This window comes from Tamandua tetradactyla, chromosome 13, assembly GCF_023851605.1.
Source record: "Tamandua tetradactyla isolate mTamTet1 chromosome 13, mTamTet1.pri, whole genome shotgun sequence".
Classification (NCBI taxonomy): domain Eukaryota; kingdom Metazoa; phylum Chordata; class Mammalia; order Pilosa; family Myrmecophagidae; genus Tamandua; species Tamandua tetradactyla.
The window spans coordinates 44463889-44480240 of NC_135339.1; the positions used below are offsets into that span (position 1 = coordinate 44463889).

General features: G+C 39.3%; 1 protein-coding gene across 2 annotated transcripts in view; it reads right to left on the bottom strand.

Annotated features, from left to right (window-relative positions):
• MBL2 (mannose binding lectin 2) overlaps nt 1–6285 on the bottom strand; it is a 33523-nt gene extending 27238 nt beyond the window's left edge. The window contains exon 1 of one of the 2 annotated variants that reach the window (XM_077125291.1): nt 6168–6285. The gene's annotated coding sequence lies outside the window, so the exon portion shown is untranslated. The remainder of the gene's footprint in view (nt 1–6167) is intronic. The other variant, XM_077125293.1, reaches the window with a different exon arrangement.
• Nucleotides 6286–16352: the final 10067 nt, after the last annotated feature.

The following is a 16352-nucleotide window of genomic DNA, read 5'->3' on the forward strand; positions in this document are numbered from 1 at the left end:
CAGTATAAGGGGGACTATCACAGAAGGTATCCAGGTTGTTGCAAAAGGTGAATTCAATGCTGAAGCCAAAGTGTGAACTCTAAGAGTAGGTGCTCTTCCTTTATGCTTTTATGAACACTAAACTTCTGATGACAGTACTAAATATTATCTAGCATAATTTGATTGGGACTCTTTTTCTTTCCTCTACTTGTGTACTGAATGACAAGGTACAGAGTCTTTTCTCAGTCTCTCTCACTTCAAATAAGTTAACTGTTGGGATGATTCAAAGCCTTAATGGTTCTTATTTTGCAGGATAGTTTCTGGAAGACAGAGGAATTCTGTTCAGTTTTGGCCAATGTCTTCATGGCTTCTTCTTTCCCAATAAGGATAAGCTGGGTGAACATTACCCTTGTACAAGGTCTTGAGGAGCCTGTAATTGTCATTATGCGTCTCTTTCTCAGCAAAGATGACTGAGATGCTCTGCAGTATGTAGGACATTCTGCTGATGTCGTAATGTAGTCTTAAAATTGTTATAAGATGGCGAGAAGTTTGATCCAGATCACCTCAAAAGAAAATGTCTTCCAGACTTTATCAGATACACTAGTCTTTATGATAGAATGAAAAAACAATGCCAGACAAAAATAAATAGAAACAAACACCAACAAGTTCAGGAGCTTTCTAAACTCTCCAGTGTATCACCATGGCATGGGGAGAAGGGAGGAGGAAATCTGTGGAAACTCAATGGAACTTCCAAGAAATATTTAGGAATGGGGAATGGGTAGGGCAGGGCTAGAGTTCTACTGTTATGGGTGGTAAGAGGAGTAAGAGAGAAATAGGTGACTCTTTTTCTTAGGGTGAATCTTGTTCTTATTCCAGTGTGGAATGGCCTGGGAAACACAAGTTACATAAGACAAAGGGTGTAAAGCAGTCACATGTATTGAAAGGCTGTCATTGCTGGACCTCACTGAAAAACAATAAGTTCATTTTAAAAAGCTAATGAACACCAGGTGCACAGGTGGTTCAATGGTGGAATACTCACCTTCACATGGGAGACCGGGTTTGATTTCCGGACTATGCACCAAAAAACCTAATGAACACCACATCAATAGAATGAAGGGGGAGGGGAGAAGGGAACTAAATAATATGTCAATTGATGCAAAAAAAAAATAGCATTGAACAAAATCCAACACCCTTTCATGATTTAAAAAACCTCTACTAGGAGTAGAAGGAAATTTCCTCAACATGACAATGGTTGTATATGAAAAACCCATAGCTAACAGCATTCTTATTGGTGAAAGACTGAAAGCTTCCACCAAAGTTATTTAACACTGTACTGAAAGTTACAGTGAGAGCAATTAGGTAAGAAAAATAAACGGCATCCAAATTGAAAAGGAAGATGTAAAACTGCCCCATTCACAGATGTCATGATCTTATAATATAAGACCTTGCTACCTATCATAACCTGCTAAACCCCAACCAGGAACATTCTAGCCAATCCTAAAGAACACCTAGGGCAACATATAAGATTCCACAAGGGTTCCATGCACTGGAGTAACTTTTCAGAAACCTACAACCTCCAGAAGGGACTCTGGACCAGATAAGTCCTGAAACCTAGAGGGCCCAGCCTCTCCAGAACATCAGATAGTTCCATCTCCTATCCCATATTATCGTCAGCCCTTTCCAACATGAAAAAGTTAGAATGGCCATAGCCTAAACACCCCTAAAGAGAGGGATGGAAAAATCAAGGGTGATGGTGGAGTATATACAGAGAAGATATGATTTAACAAATGATTATGAATACTAAATCACTAAATTGATATCTCTTTTAGTCTCCAATATCTTAGAGCAGCTAGAAGTAATAATCTAAAATTGTAGAACTGTAACCTGTGTCAAACTCTGAAATATGTTCTACAACTAATTGTGGTGATGTGCTTTGAAATTTATCACTTTTTGTTTATATGTTATTTTTCACACACACAAAAAAGAAAAAAGTTGATTGTGATGATAAAAAAATATTTAAGCCTTCTAGCCTCCTGTATTCTGGAGACACTAGAAGGAAAATTCTGAGAGGAGCATATGGTAGCCCATGACAAACTCTGCAACTACCTGTTAAAGAGTACTTTGAAAACTATTGCATTTTTATTTCTTTGCTTTGTATATGTGTTATACTATACAATAAAAAAGTTAAAAAAAAAACCTAAGGAATCCATGTAAAAATTGATAGACCTAAAAGATAAATTCATCAACATTGCAAGATATATATAAGATCAATACCCAAAAGTCAGTCACATTTCCATACACTAATATGAGCAATTATTAACAATCTAAAATGGAAATTGAGAGAACAATTCCATTTATGATTTCATCGAAAAGAATAAAATGCTTAGGAATAAATTTACCCATGCAAGTACAGATTTGCAAGTACCCATGCAAGTACTGAAAACTATAAAACATTGGTGAAAGAAATTAAAGAAGACCTAACTAAATGGAAAAATATAGCCACTATTTGGTCATAGATTGGAAGACTTAATATTGTTAATACTATTCAAAATATTAACCAATCAAAATCAAAAGAGTGTCTTTGGCATAAGTGGAAAAATCTATCTAAAAATTTTATGCACTATCAAGAGACCCAGAATAACCAAAACAATCTTGAAGTAGAATCAAGTTGGAAGATTCACTACCCAATTTCAAAACTTAAAAAAAAGCTACTGTAATCAAAACAGTGTGGTTCTGGCATGAGAATAGACATATAAACCAATGGAGTAGAATTGAGACCCCAGAGGTAAATGCATACATCTATAATCAGTTGATTTCAACAAGGGTGACAGCCCTGTTCAATGTGGGAAAGAATATCTTTTTCAATAAATGTTACTGGACAAACTGGATACCCACATACAAACTAATGAAGTTGGACCTTTACCTTACAAAATATACAAAAATGAATTCAAAATGGATCAAAGACCAAAATTGAATGAAAGAAAAAAATAAACTGGAAATCACTAAAATTAGAAACTATTATGCATCAAAGAACACTACTAAGAGTGAAAAGATGACCCATAGAATGGGAGAAAATATTTGTAAATCATATATCTGATAAGGATATAATATCTAGAATATATAAGAACTCCTACAACTCAACAAAAAAATGTCAAATAACCCAGTTAAAAATGGGCAAAGGATTTTGATAGACAAATGACCAATAAGCCCTGGAAAAGATGTTCAATGTCATTGGTTATTAGGGAAATGGAAGTAAAACCCACAACAAGAAACCACCCCACCTTTTAGGATTGCTATAATAATAATTTTTTTATAACAATAATTTTTAAAAAGGAAAATGACAAAGTATTGGTGAGGATGTAGAGAAATTGGATTCTTTGTATAGTAAGTGGGCAATGTAAAATGGTGCAGCCACTGTTTGGCAGTTTCTTAATATGTTAATCAAAGTATTGCCATATGACCCTGGAATTCTACTTCTAGTTCTCTATCTAAAACATGAATATAGGGACTCAAACAAATACATGTACATGAATGTTCACAGTATTATTTACAATAGCTAAGAGGTAGAAACAACCAAAGTATATATCAACAGATGAATGAATAAACAAAGGGTGTTATATGCATACAATAGAACAGTATTCAACCATATAAATGAATGAAGTTCTCATATATACGGATGAACCTTGAAAACATTATGCTAAGTGAAATAAGCCAGATACAAAACAACAAATTTTGTGTGATTCTACTTATATTGAGTATAGGTACATTTACAGAAACAGAAAGTAGATTAGAGATTACCAACAGCTGGGGGGTGGGGAGGAGTGGAGGGAATTATTGCTTAATGGGTACAGAGTTTCTGTTTGAAACTTTGTGATGAAACTCTGTGTAGAAAACTTTGGGAAATAATGGTGATGTTTGCATAAATTGTGAGTGCAATTAATGTCAAAGAATTGTATACTTAAAAATGGATTAAGTGGCAAAATTTCTCTTATATTTAGTTTACTACAATAAAAAGGCAATGAAAAGAACGTATAAGACTTGTTGAACTTTAGTGAAATAAATCAATAAAGAGAATTTGTTTTTACATGGATTTGGATAATAAAATTGAATTACAAAATAAATCTTCAATGATTAGAACCCATTAAAGGGATTACATCTTTTCTTCTGTTTCCATCTTAAACTTGCAGTCTTTTCAGCAAATGCTGCACTTGTAATAAATAGGAGAGCGTCTGTCCTGCCTCCTCCACCTCTGCTTCCAGGATGAACTCAGTGATAAGTATGGCTAATGCTCTAAGCATGGAGGTAGACTCAGGTTATGCTTCTTTGTAGTTCTTTGAGTCCAGGTATTGGTTCAGAGAGCTTCCAGCAAATGTGAGTCTCTGCTATAAAAGACCCTGCACTGTCAAGCCTTGTCTTTCTTTCTGGCCTCACCCTAGAGCCCAGTCCCTGCATGCCTTCAACTCAGCTTTGTGGAGCTGCACAGAGTACTCCAGATAGGTGGCCTCTTCCTGGCCCCATGGCCTAGACAAGTTTTATTCCCTTTTGATAGAATGCCCTTCCATGCACCCGCCTGTATTTACTTCATCTCTAGTTACATAGTAAGAGATGAACACATTATTCTTGGAATTTTGAAAATATTTCAGAAGAGCCTAAAGCCTTTGTTGATAAAATAACATAACCATAATGGTTATTCTCAGTGTTCTGTGATGTTGAAGCTATGGCTTCTCAGACCTGGTTTTTAGCCTGATATTGGCCTGGTACTGGTCTCATATCTAAAAGATCTAAAGTCCAAGGAAAGACAAGTTTCTGGAGCTTTCAGTTTAAAGTGAATGTACCTAGAAAGACATCTGTCAAGATTGGGTCAAGGAAGGAGGTCATGGCACAGGCCACCTTGCTCAGGCCATCCTAAGGTCAGGGTGAATCACAGGCACTGGAGCACCTGACCTCAGCAGGGATGCCCACTGCTATCACTGACTGAGCAATCGTGGGACCACTCACCCTCAAGAGGACAGATGGCCTTGGCAGAGAGCCCACTAGTGATACCCAGGGGATAATGGATCTGAGAGTACCACTGTCCAATAGAAATCCAGGGTTCACAATCACATCAGAAGACTAAAAAGAAACATGTGAAATTAATTTTAATGAAATTTAACCCAAAATATTTAAAATGTCATTGTGACATATCTAAACATGTGTATTATTTATACATATACAAACAAATACATGTGCAATCTAAATTCATTACTCCCTGGATGTTTTTCAGTCACTTTTTTCTTATGAAATCTTCAAATTCCAATGTGCATTTTATGTGTACAGTTAGCATATTTCAAGTGCTCTATAGGCACATGTGACTAGCAGCTTCCTATTTGGTCAGCCTTTGCACACCCGAGGTGATGAGGTATCCAAAATACTAACTGATCTCAAACTTCAAAAACACCACGGCTTGTGAGATTTTGTAAGAGGCACACCTCCAGTTTGAATCCTGAGAGAAAGTGTGAATAGCAATTGAGGAACCAATGGATGGGACTAGTCACCAGCAGTTAGTTCTTTCCCTAGCAGAAATGGGTTTCATTTATGAGAGATGCCTGCACAAACTGGCAGGATTGATCTCCACGCAGCCCCAACTTAGCATTAACTGATTCTTATGAAAGTAGTGAAAATACAGAAATGTGGTCCTATCCTCTCCACAGTGTCACAAAGCTGTTCATGAGTGTGTATATTTACATGTCAGTGGCATGTCTCTTTATGTCTCTGGGACTTTTGTGTCTGGGAGAAAGGGGACTACATTTATTTATGTTCCATGGCATGTCCTTGTATGTTCCTGACCATGTGAGTCAATTTGAGCATCTGGCTGTGTCCTTCAGTCCAAGTGTGTGTAAGTGGTGGTGTGGGATGTATGTAAGCAGACTAGTATTGGAGAAGCACCTGACTTGGTGTGAGTGCATGAAATGAGGGTGATCTATGAATTATGAGGCCCAGGCTACTAAAATCCCCATATGGTGTGTGTGTGTGTGTGCATGCGTGCACATGCACCTTTTAGAAAGTCCAAGTGACCTGGAAGCCAAGAGGTGTCTCTGGTTAGTTGATGGCCCAAAGGGAGGCTGGGTCCTTGTATTAGTTAGGGTTCTCTAGAGAAACAGAATCAACAGGGAACACTTGCAAATATAAAATTTATGAAAGTGTCTCACGTGACCGTAGGAACGCAGAGTCCAAAATCCACAGGGCAGGCTGCGAAGCCGATGACTCCAATGGATGGCCTGGATGAACTCCACAGGAGAGGCTCACCAGCCAAAGCAGGAATGCAACCTGTCTCCTCTGAGTCCTCCTTAAAAGGCTTCCCATGATTGGATTTAGCATCACTAATTGCAGAAGACACTCCCCTTTGGCTGATTATAAATGGAATCAGCTGTGGATGTAGCTGACGTGATCATGACCTAATCCTATGAAATGTCCTCATTGCAACAGACAGGTCAGCGCTTGCCCAATCAGATGAACAGGTACCACAACTTGGCCAAGTTGACACCTGTCCCTAACCATGACAGTCCTCCTTACCAAAAGGAAATAGACGGAACACTGATGTCCATGCCCCACTTACCTCAAGGAGCCTGCACCCAACTCCTAGTTCTCCTGTCAGAAAGAGGGTGGCGGAGCACTGATGGGCACCCATCAGGGTGCTCCTGGACAGGAATCGAGAACCTACAGCACCGAAGCATGAGCCATGGCAGGGCGTGGTCTGGAATCCTCAGCGGCTGTGCCCTAGGAGGCCACATCCCGGGAATGGTTCTCAGCCCTCCCCCAGCTAGGGGAACATTTGAGGCCCAAAGGAATTGGCTGCTAGACCAGGTAAGACTGATGTTACCCACCACTTCTCCCCACATTCCAGGGGGAGTCAACCTACCCTCCCACCTAACCTTTTGCTGCGTCAGCCACTGGCCCCCAAGGCAGGGGGAGAAAGACAGAGGATGCACAAATACCAGACACAACTCCATGCTACATTCGAGTCTGCTCTTCACAACTCTCACCTCCCATTGGACCACAACTTGCTGGGCCTCTATTCTCACACCAATAAAATAGGCACATGGACGGCACTGGTGGACAGAGCATTTGCTATGAGCGCTGTATGAGACGAGGTTCCGGTGCGTGATCCTTTCCTCCTGAGAGAAGATCTTCTCTGACATCAGCAGAAAGGAGCGCTCCCTTGGAAAGGAGAGGACCAGACAGACTTGAGAAACCTAGTAGTCCAACAGGAACTCCTCCCCAGTGGACTTTTTTCTTCACAGAATTGTGGGAAAACTTTCTCTAAATGGCCTCCTGGAGCCCCTGTGGTCGATGGGGACCCCTGTACCCCGAGGCCCATCATTCCCTGTGGAATAAGCAGAAACTATTAAGCAGCCTCTTCTCCGACCAGTAAGAAAACTGTGGCTCAGCTCTGCCCTCTGCTGGTGTTGCTTGGAACGGCAGTGGGCCGGAGGGATGGGTAGAGAAATTTCCCCAGTTCATTCATTCCACATTCCCTCACACCTATGATGTAGCAAGAGATACAACAGAATGTGAGGATGAGATGGTAGCCATCTTTCTGGAATCGCAGTCTAATGCAAAGATCAGGCACCCATTTTCTTAAAAATAATCACTGCTGTAAAGTAGTGATAATGACAGAGCATCTGAACATTATGTGGTCAGGGAAGGCCTCTCTGAGGGTGTGAGGGAGAGGGAAGGAGAGGGAATGCCAGGCAGCGGGACCAGATTGGGCCCAGGTACTGTGAAGGGAAAGAGCCTGTCCTTTGTGACTATCTGCAAGAAGGCCAGGGGGCTGCGCTGCTCAGGGACTGAAAATCACCCAGATGGCAGCCCAACTCCCAGCGGACACTTCTCCAGGACACCCTCTCCCCCTCCCAGGAGAGGGGCTCTGGTCTCTGAGATCTCAATGTCCTGGGCTCAGTCCCAGTCAGCCAAAGGCTGTGAACAATGGGCCACCCCGCAGTGGTTGGGGGTCTGAGCCCTGGGAGATCTGCTCCCTGTGTTTTGGTCACTGAGCTAGGACAGCAGGCCCTCGGCCTTCGCTCTGGCTGGTGCGATGGATCTTGGGCTATGTTTGGACCATCTCAGTTTCCTGCAGGGAAAGCTTCTGGCTTTATGTTTTGAACCTTGAACTGAGGGTCACTGGCTCTGTCTGAGGCATGGGCTTCTGATTCCGGGCCCCTGTTAGGTCTTCTCTTCTGGCCTCTAGGTTCCAGGAGCTTAGCTCATTTTTCTGGGCTATCTCTTTGGAGATGAACAGAGTTGTGATGCTGTGCACAGCTTCTTAATCTTGTCTCCTCCTTGCAGGCTCCTCATTCCGACTCAGGGTGTTGGTCAGTGGGCTCTAAATCCCTGCGGTTTGGGATACAGGCTTTGTGCTGGTCACTGACAAATGGAATAGACTGTTCAGGTCTTCTGTGTTAAGGGATTTGTCTTGGTTCCTGGGTTCTAAGCTCAGGTTTTAGGTTCTCTGATCTGGCTGTGGGTGGATCCAGGACTCAGAATTCTGCTGGATGCTGGAGTGACTGCGGTGTGAAGGCTAATGGTGGGGGAAAAAGTGATGATTCTTGGCCCCAGATCAGAGAGATGATGAAAACCATTGGATCAGTATCTGCTTGGGGCATGTAGGGCACCTAAAGTGTCTGTTCTGGCTCTGATCCACTTGGCCCAGGAGAGCATCTGCTCTTTATTGAGTGGGTGCCCTCTGAAGCAACCTCACTTCCCTGAGCCTCCCTTTCCTCATCTGTAATATGGGACTCTGAATAGCACCCACAAGGAAGGAATTCTCTCCTCCCCGGCTCCAGAGCCATCCTGTGGGGATACCTGAAAAGCCCCTTCAGGCACTGTCCCCAGGGGAAAGGAGGGGTCCCTGCTTCCTGGTGGCCAAGGGAAGAAATGGGCTTTCTTCAAAGTACCCATTCCCTCAGTCCCACCATGGCCCATTCAGCAAACACTGTCCTTCTCCTCCTATCCTTAGGCCAGAGGCTGACCACACCCATAACCCTGGGAGCACAAAGCTTCTTCTGCATCTTGACAGTACCTGTTATCCAAGGGCATCCACTAGGCAAATTCAAATTTTCACAAAACAAATACAAATTTCTCTACAGGAAGTGTTGATTTCTGATATTGATGTTATCAGAATGTTGAGTGAGGGCACATATAGATATACAGAGCCACAGAGCTAAGCCCTTAACTGATGCTAAGAACACCAAACAAATCCTGCCAAATGGTTGTGATTTACCGTCTCTGGACATCTTCACATCACCCATAGGGCCAGGGTTGGACAGCTGTTCTAGGAATTTTGGTCCTGTCCAGTGCTGTCTCCTCCCTGCCAGCCCTGACAGACATGTACCTCACCCCACATGGCTGCAGAAATGACTGCCTCTCTGGTCTGTAAGATAACTGCCCATTCTTTGCAGGATTTTGCCTGATGTATGCTCCCATCTGAGTAAGAGTGGCTTGTGTTGAAATCCCAGCTCTACCTTTTCCTGACTGTGTGACAGTGGCCAAGCTCCCTTCCTTCAGAGCTTCCATTTCTTCATCTGTAAAACAGGACACTTCTGCCTTGTATGTGGCATGCTAGGAAACTTCTGCTTAGCCCTGGGTCTGCACAGTACGCAAGTATGCGGCTCACCGTGACAGCCTGTTCTGAGACAGCACCTTATATTCCCTGCAGCATGGAGCTGTAAGAGTCGTACCCTGTGAAGCAGCTTGGACTCCAGACAAGTCGATCTTGAAGAAACAGTTTGAGATTTCAAGATTTTTGATTCATGACTATGAATTTAGTTTCTCTACTATCACATAGGTTTTTTTATTCCTTCTTCTTCACTATTCTTGCCAAGACATACTTTCGAGTGAAAAAATAAGTCATTCATTTTTTTAATCTCAGGGTATATTTTTAAATGAGATAAAGAATCTCTGGAGCTATAAAGACAACAGATCCTCAGTAAAGGTCTCAGGTGGGGAAAAAAATCAAATATAGAGGCAAAGAAAGCCTGAAAGCAAATAAATATTAATATTTTATGTCATTAATCCCCACAGCTCCTGGTTCAAAAAGAAAAGTTGACTGTGGTGTTATAGCTTGATTTCATTTTATTTTTCCCTTGCCAAGATGGGTAACTTTGGAAAAATCAGATTTGATATCATGTTCCCTTATTTGTGGTAACATTTCTTTCTATGACAGCAGAGGGCGCTCTTCTCTTAAGATATTGCACTATCCAGAAGCACATCCGTTTCAGCAAATTTAGTGGGCAGCAGATTTTAATAAAATTATCTTTATGGTTTTCTTTGACCAATTCAATTTGTTAGTTTTCCAAGGAGGTTATTTCTTGGATTTTAAGGAGCACTAGTGGTATTCCTGCCCATTCAATCTCTGACATTTTGGGGAACAGAGAAACGATTGAATATATATGATGAAAGCCATAAACTTTCCAAGAAAATTGATCTCCTCAGTTATACATAGAAAACCGGTGAAAAATTTAAGGAGGCACTCAAAAACCAATTGAAATCTTTCCAAAATATGCCCATTAATTTTGCAGTGCCATTTTTAAGAAATGTTTTTGTTATGAAATTAAAAACAAAAAAATTAGAGAAAATAATAATAATGAGCTCAACTGTACCTGTCATCAACCTTACTCATATATAACCCCAATCACTTTTCCACTGCATCCCCCCGCCAATACTTTGAGCCCAGTTCCAGTCACTGTATCATTTCTCCCATAAATATTTCATCATGGATCTCAGAAACATAAAAATTCTTTTTTTAAACATGAATAGTATTATTACATCTTTAAAATAAGCAATAATTCCTTAATATTATCAGGTTATCTGTTTCTCATAGTTTTTACATTAATTTATTTAAATTCAGATCTAGGCCAAGGGATACACATTGCCTTTGATTATGTCTCTCAAGTCAATTTCAATTATAGGTCACTCCTCTCTTTTTTTTTTTTCCTGTTTTCTTTTTTTAAAAGAAATCTAGGTTGCCTTGATACTCAGCAATAGCAATTCCTGGGAGCTTATTAAAAATGAACTATCTCGAGGGTGCGAGGGTAGTTCAGTGGTAGGACTATCACCTGTCATGGCGGAGATGTGGGTTCGATTCCTGGCCCATGCCATTCCCCCCACCCCAAAAAAAGCAAACAAGCAAGCAAACAACAACAAAAACAACGAAACAAAAATTCAACAGATGATACCATAATAACGGTATACTCACATGGAAAAAGAACGAAATGTGATCCTGCCATGCAGCATACAAAAAAATAAAATTAAATAAAAACAAAACAAAACAAACTATCTCAAGTCCAACCCCAAACTTACTAAATCAGAATCTATGTTTTAAAAAAATCTCTGGATGATTCAAATGCATATTAAAGTTTGTGAAGACTTCTATAGAGTTTCTTACAGTCTGGGTGTTGCAAATTATAGCTCTGTGATATCATTTACCATGGCCATGCATTTCAAGATACTCTAGAGGACTAAGCTGATTCAAGCTTAATTTCTTGGCAGGACTACATGATGGGTGGTGTGTGTCCTTCTACCAGGAGTAGATATCAAGTTACATCTCTTTTTATGATATTATTAGCTGCTAATGACCATTGTCTCTGCCTAATAATTTATTAAGCTTTTACAATGTGGCGATATGCTAATCCTATCTGGTGGCATGCTAATCCTATCAGGTGGCGTGCCAATTCTGATGGGCAATATGCTAATCTTATCACCCCTTCTTTAATTAACTGGAATATTTTTATAAAGAGAAAAATGTCCACCAACTACTACTTTAAAATTCATACAGAAAATTAAAGTTCAATGTTTATTTTCCCTTTTTTTGTCAATTTTCCCGAATGAGCTGATCACCAGGTATGTTCCAAAGGTTGACAATATATTAAGTATATAATTATGAACTCTTGGCATTTTAAAATTATTTCTGATGGTTTTTATGCAACATAGTTATTATTCTTATTGATCCTCAATTTGTCCAATCTTTTGTTAGTGGGATACCTTCATGCTGACTCCTGATTCATTTTGACATAACCAAGACCCTGATAGTCTTTGATAATTTTCTTTTCTTTCAGCTATGATAAAACATTCCAGGTTCATCTTGTACATTTCCTGTCCTAGCCCTGTAATCAACCAGTTTTCCTAACAGCCTTTAACTTGATTTAGTCACAATCTATGAACTAATGATTCTCATTGCAACTGAAAAATAACTGGTCATTGTTGTGCTTTACTGGACGGTGCTAATAAATGCATATGAGTTTGTACTAATAATTTCAAATCTAATGTATCCATTACAAATACAACTATTTTGTTAATTTCTTTGGTTGTATGGTTATATCCCTTTTCTTTTATCATGAAAATCTTGCTTCGTAATGGCAATAATGTAATTACTTACTGCTTTATCCTACTACATACAAAAAATAGTTTCAGAATAACAATACATTAGTAATGATATGATTATTGAAAACAGTATTAATTTTTTTGCTTTCCTTTGCGTTTTTTTATAAATATAGCCCACTAAGGATGTATAGTCAATTTACTGTGTTTTAAAGTAACATGAAATAATTTTTATTTGTGTAGCTAAACTATTGTTTCAGTTTGTTAAAGCTGCCAGAATGCAATATACCAGAAATAGATTGGTAGATCTATAGATTGAAGGGGATTTATTAAATTACAAATTACAATTCTAAAGCTGTGAAAATGTCCAAATTAAGCATCAACAAGAGGATACCTTCACTCAAGGAAGGCTGATAGAGTCCGGTGTTTCTCTGTCATGTAGGAAGGCTCACGGCAACTTCTGCTGTCCTTCTCTCTAGGCTTCTGGTTTCAAACAGCTCTCTCAGCATCTCTAAACCTCTGTGTCTGAGCTTTCTGTGTTTTCTCCTTATTCTCTTCACACAGGGCTCCAGTAAAAGGATTAAGACCCACCTTGAATTGGGTGGGTCACATCTCCAAGGAAACAATTTAATCAAAAGTTCCCACCCACAACTGGGTGGGTCACATCTCCATGGAATCCCTTAATCAAGAAGTTCCACCTGACAATAGGTCTACCCCCACAAGATTGGATTAAAAGAACATGGCTTTTCTGGAGGTCAGAACAGGTTCAAACCAGCACGAGCCACTATTTCAGTTCAGAGTAAGATTTATCTGTCTCATTTGGTACTATATATAGGAATCCTTTTTAATTTTGTTTCATAATTATATATATATCATTTTCATTGTTCCAAAGTCAGATCTACAAAACAAGGTAGATTCTGATACGTGTATTTAAGACTATTTAACTGTGACCGGCAGTAGACTGAATCATGTCCCCCCAAAAAGACATGTTCAAGTCCTAACTCCCATCCTGTTGCTGTGAAATAACTTGTAAAAGGGACCTTTGAGATCCCTGCTAAGATGAGGCCAAACTGAAACTAGAGGGCCTGAATTCAGTATGACAGGAGTCCTTATAAGCAAAGGAAATTTGGACACAGAAACAGCAGCCTCAGGAGTAGACGAAAAGACAGAGTGCCATTTGACCAAGGCAAAGATTGATTGCCAGCAAGCTATACCACCAGAAAGCTCTGGATTTCGGAGAAGGCATGGCATGCTGAGACCTTGATTATGGACATCCAACCTCCAAACTGTCAGTCAATAAATTCCTATTATTTAAGCCAAGCAGCCTGTGGTATTCTGTTAACAGCCCTAGCAAACTATTGTGATTTCAGTATATAAAACAGCTGTTCATGCCTTGCATCATGGAGAGCTAAAAGTTACAGGGCAAAATGTAGTGAAAATAGGAAAGTTTACCATTTTTTCTTGCACCCTGAAGGGAGATGCAAGGTATATGAATTTATTTTCTATAACATGCGTTATTCAATTTGGAAAGTGTTTGCATGTATAATATGTGCAAGGTCATTTACTAGTTTATAAATGGGCCATCACTTTTGCTATGAACAATCCCATCACATTGTTGGAGGTTTGTTTCATGAAGGGGAGAGAAAAATTATATATATATATATGATGTAGGGCAGTTGATTTCATCTTTTGCATTAATACGTTTCTCCTTAGTAAAATAAGAACATTGAATCAGGTCGTCTTTCAAACCCTTTTCAGCACTGAAACTCTGTTCAATTCCACATGTGGTAGACAGCTTCCAAAGATGGAAATTCCTTCCCTCTCTGTATATGCATGCTTCTCCTCATGTTGAGATAGAGTCTAATCCCTTCTCTTTGAATCTGGACTGGTATTATTGACTTGCTAAACCAGCAGAATGTGGCAGAGCTAAGTTCTGGGACTTCCAAGATATGCTCATAAGAAGCCTTGCAGTTTTGCCCTGGGTTTCTTGGAATGCTCGTCCTGGAGGAAATCAGTCTCCTTGCAAGAAGCCCAGCTATTCTGTGACTGCTCTGCTGTGGAAAAGTCCAAGGAAGCTACATGGAGCAAATACATGGAGCAACAGAGACACCCAGCCAACTCTCATCTATTCCTGCCATCTATTAAGATAGCAGGCATGTGAATGAAAATTGTTCTTATCTATTAAGCCAGTCAAGCCTTCAGATGGCACCCTAGCTGAAGGCCACCACTGTGCTTAACAGAGACCATAAATAAGAATTCTCCAACTGAGCCCACTTAACCCTTAGAGACATCAGGGATAATAATAAATAGATGTTTATTGGTGGTCAAATTTTGTGTAGCAGCAGACAATCAAAAATGTCATATAACTCACATTAAGGCATTATATAATAATTGCTCTGAGAAACAGCATCCAAAGTACAGAAGATGAGAAGACTAAGGTAGGCTAAATAGAAATCTTAAATGGATCCATTGTCTCGTTACATAATTAACCCAAAATGACCAGGTTTCAAAGGAAAATCACTCTCCATACCAAGAACCAAGACAATCTCAACATGAATAGAAAAGACAATGAACAGATACCAACATAAAAATGAAACAGATGTTAGGATTATCTGATGAAGATTTTAACACAGCCAGCCTAAAAATGTTTCACTGAGCAATTACAAACATGCTTGAAGCAAATCTTAAAAATAGAGAATCTCAACAAAGAAATAGAAAGTTCAGCAAAGTACAAGACATAAAGAAAAACCAATGGAAAGTTTAAAACTGAAAAATACAATAATTGAAATAAAATCTCAGGGTTGGGCTCAATAGTAGAATGGAAAGGACAGAAGAAATAATCAGTGAACTTGAAGAGAGAACAACAGAAATTACTGAATCTGAAAAAACAGTTAAAATTGACTGAATAAAAATAACAGTTTCAGGGGTCTGTGTAAATATAAAAATGATGTAACATTTGTATAATCAGAGTCCTTGAAGGAGAAAAGAAACAGATACAGGGTGAAGAAGTATTGAAGAAATAATAACTGAAAATTTCCCAAATTTGGCAAAAGACATAGAATTTAAAAATTCAAGGAGGTAAGTGAATCCCTAACCAGATTTAAAAAAATCCCCATCAAGGCTATCACAGTCAAACTTCTGAAAATCCAAGACAAAGAAAAACATCTTGAAAGCAGTGAGGAAGAAATGATACCTTACTTATAGGAGAAAACAATTAGAATGACAGTGGGTTTCTCATAAGAAAATCTAGTGGTCAAAGGCTGAAAGAAAATTACAGTCAACCCAGAAATATGTTCTCAGACAAAATAGACTGATATATCAAGATATCTTCAGATGAAAGAAAGCTAAGAGAAAAATTGTCATTCGCAGACTTATCCTAAATGAATGGCTACAAGAAGTTCTCTAAACAGGAGGAAAATGATAAAAAAAAAAAAAAAAAAGGAATCTTGGAACATCAGGAAGGAAGAAAGAAAAGCAGAAAGAATTAAATTACATTTCCTTCTCCTCTTGAGTTTACTAAATTATGTCTGTTGGGTGAAGCAAAAGTTATAAAACTGTCTGCTGTTGTCCTTAATGTATGTAGAGAAAATATTTAAGACAGTGTCATAATTTCTATTGGTAGATTGGTAGAGTGAATTATAAAACATAACCCTGGGTGGGCAATGGTGGCTCAGTGGCCACTATTTAACTCTGTTTTTTCAGATTCTCACTTACCATGCTGGAGACCCGGGTTCGATTCCTGGAGCCTGCCCACATTAAAAAAAATAATAATAAATAACCCAACTATATGCTGTCTACAAGAAACTCACATCAAATGTAATTATTTAGGCAGTTGAAAGAAAAAATATGAGAAAAGATAAATCATGCAAACATTAATAAGAAGAAAGCAAGAATGGTGTTCAAACAAAAATAGGAGTGAAGCAAAATGGTAGCATAGGGAGGTATGGAATTTAGTTAGCTCTCAATGGCAGCTAGTAAATAGCTAGAACTGTCTGGAACAACTGTTTTGGGGACATCTG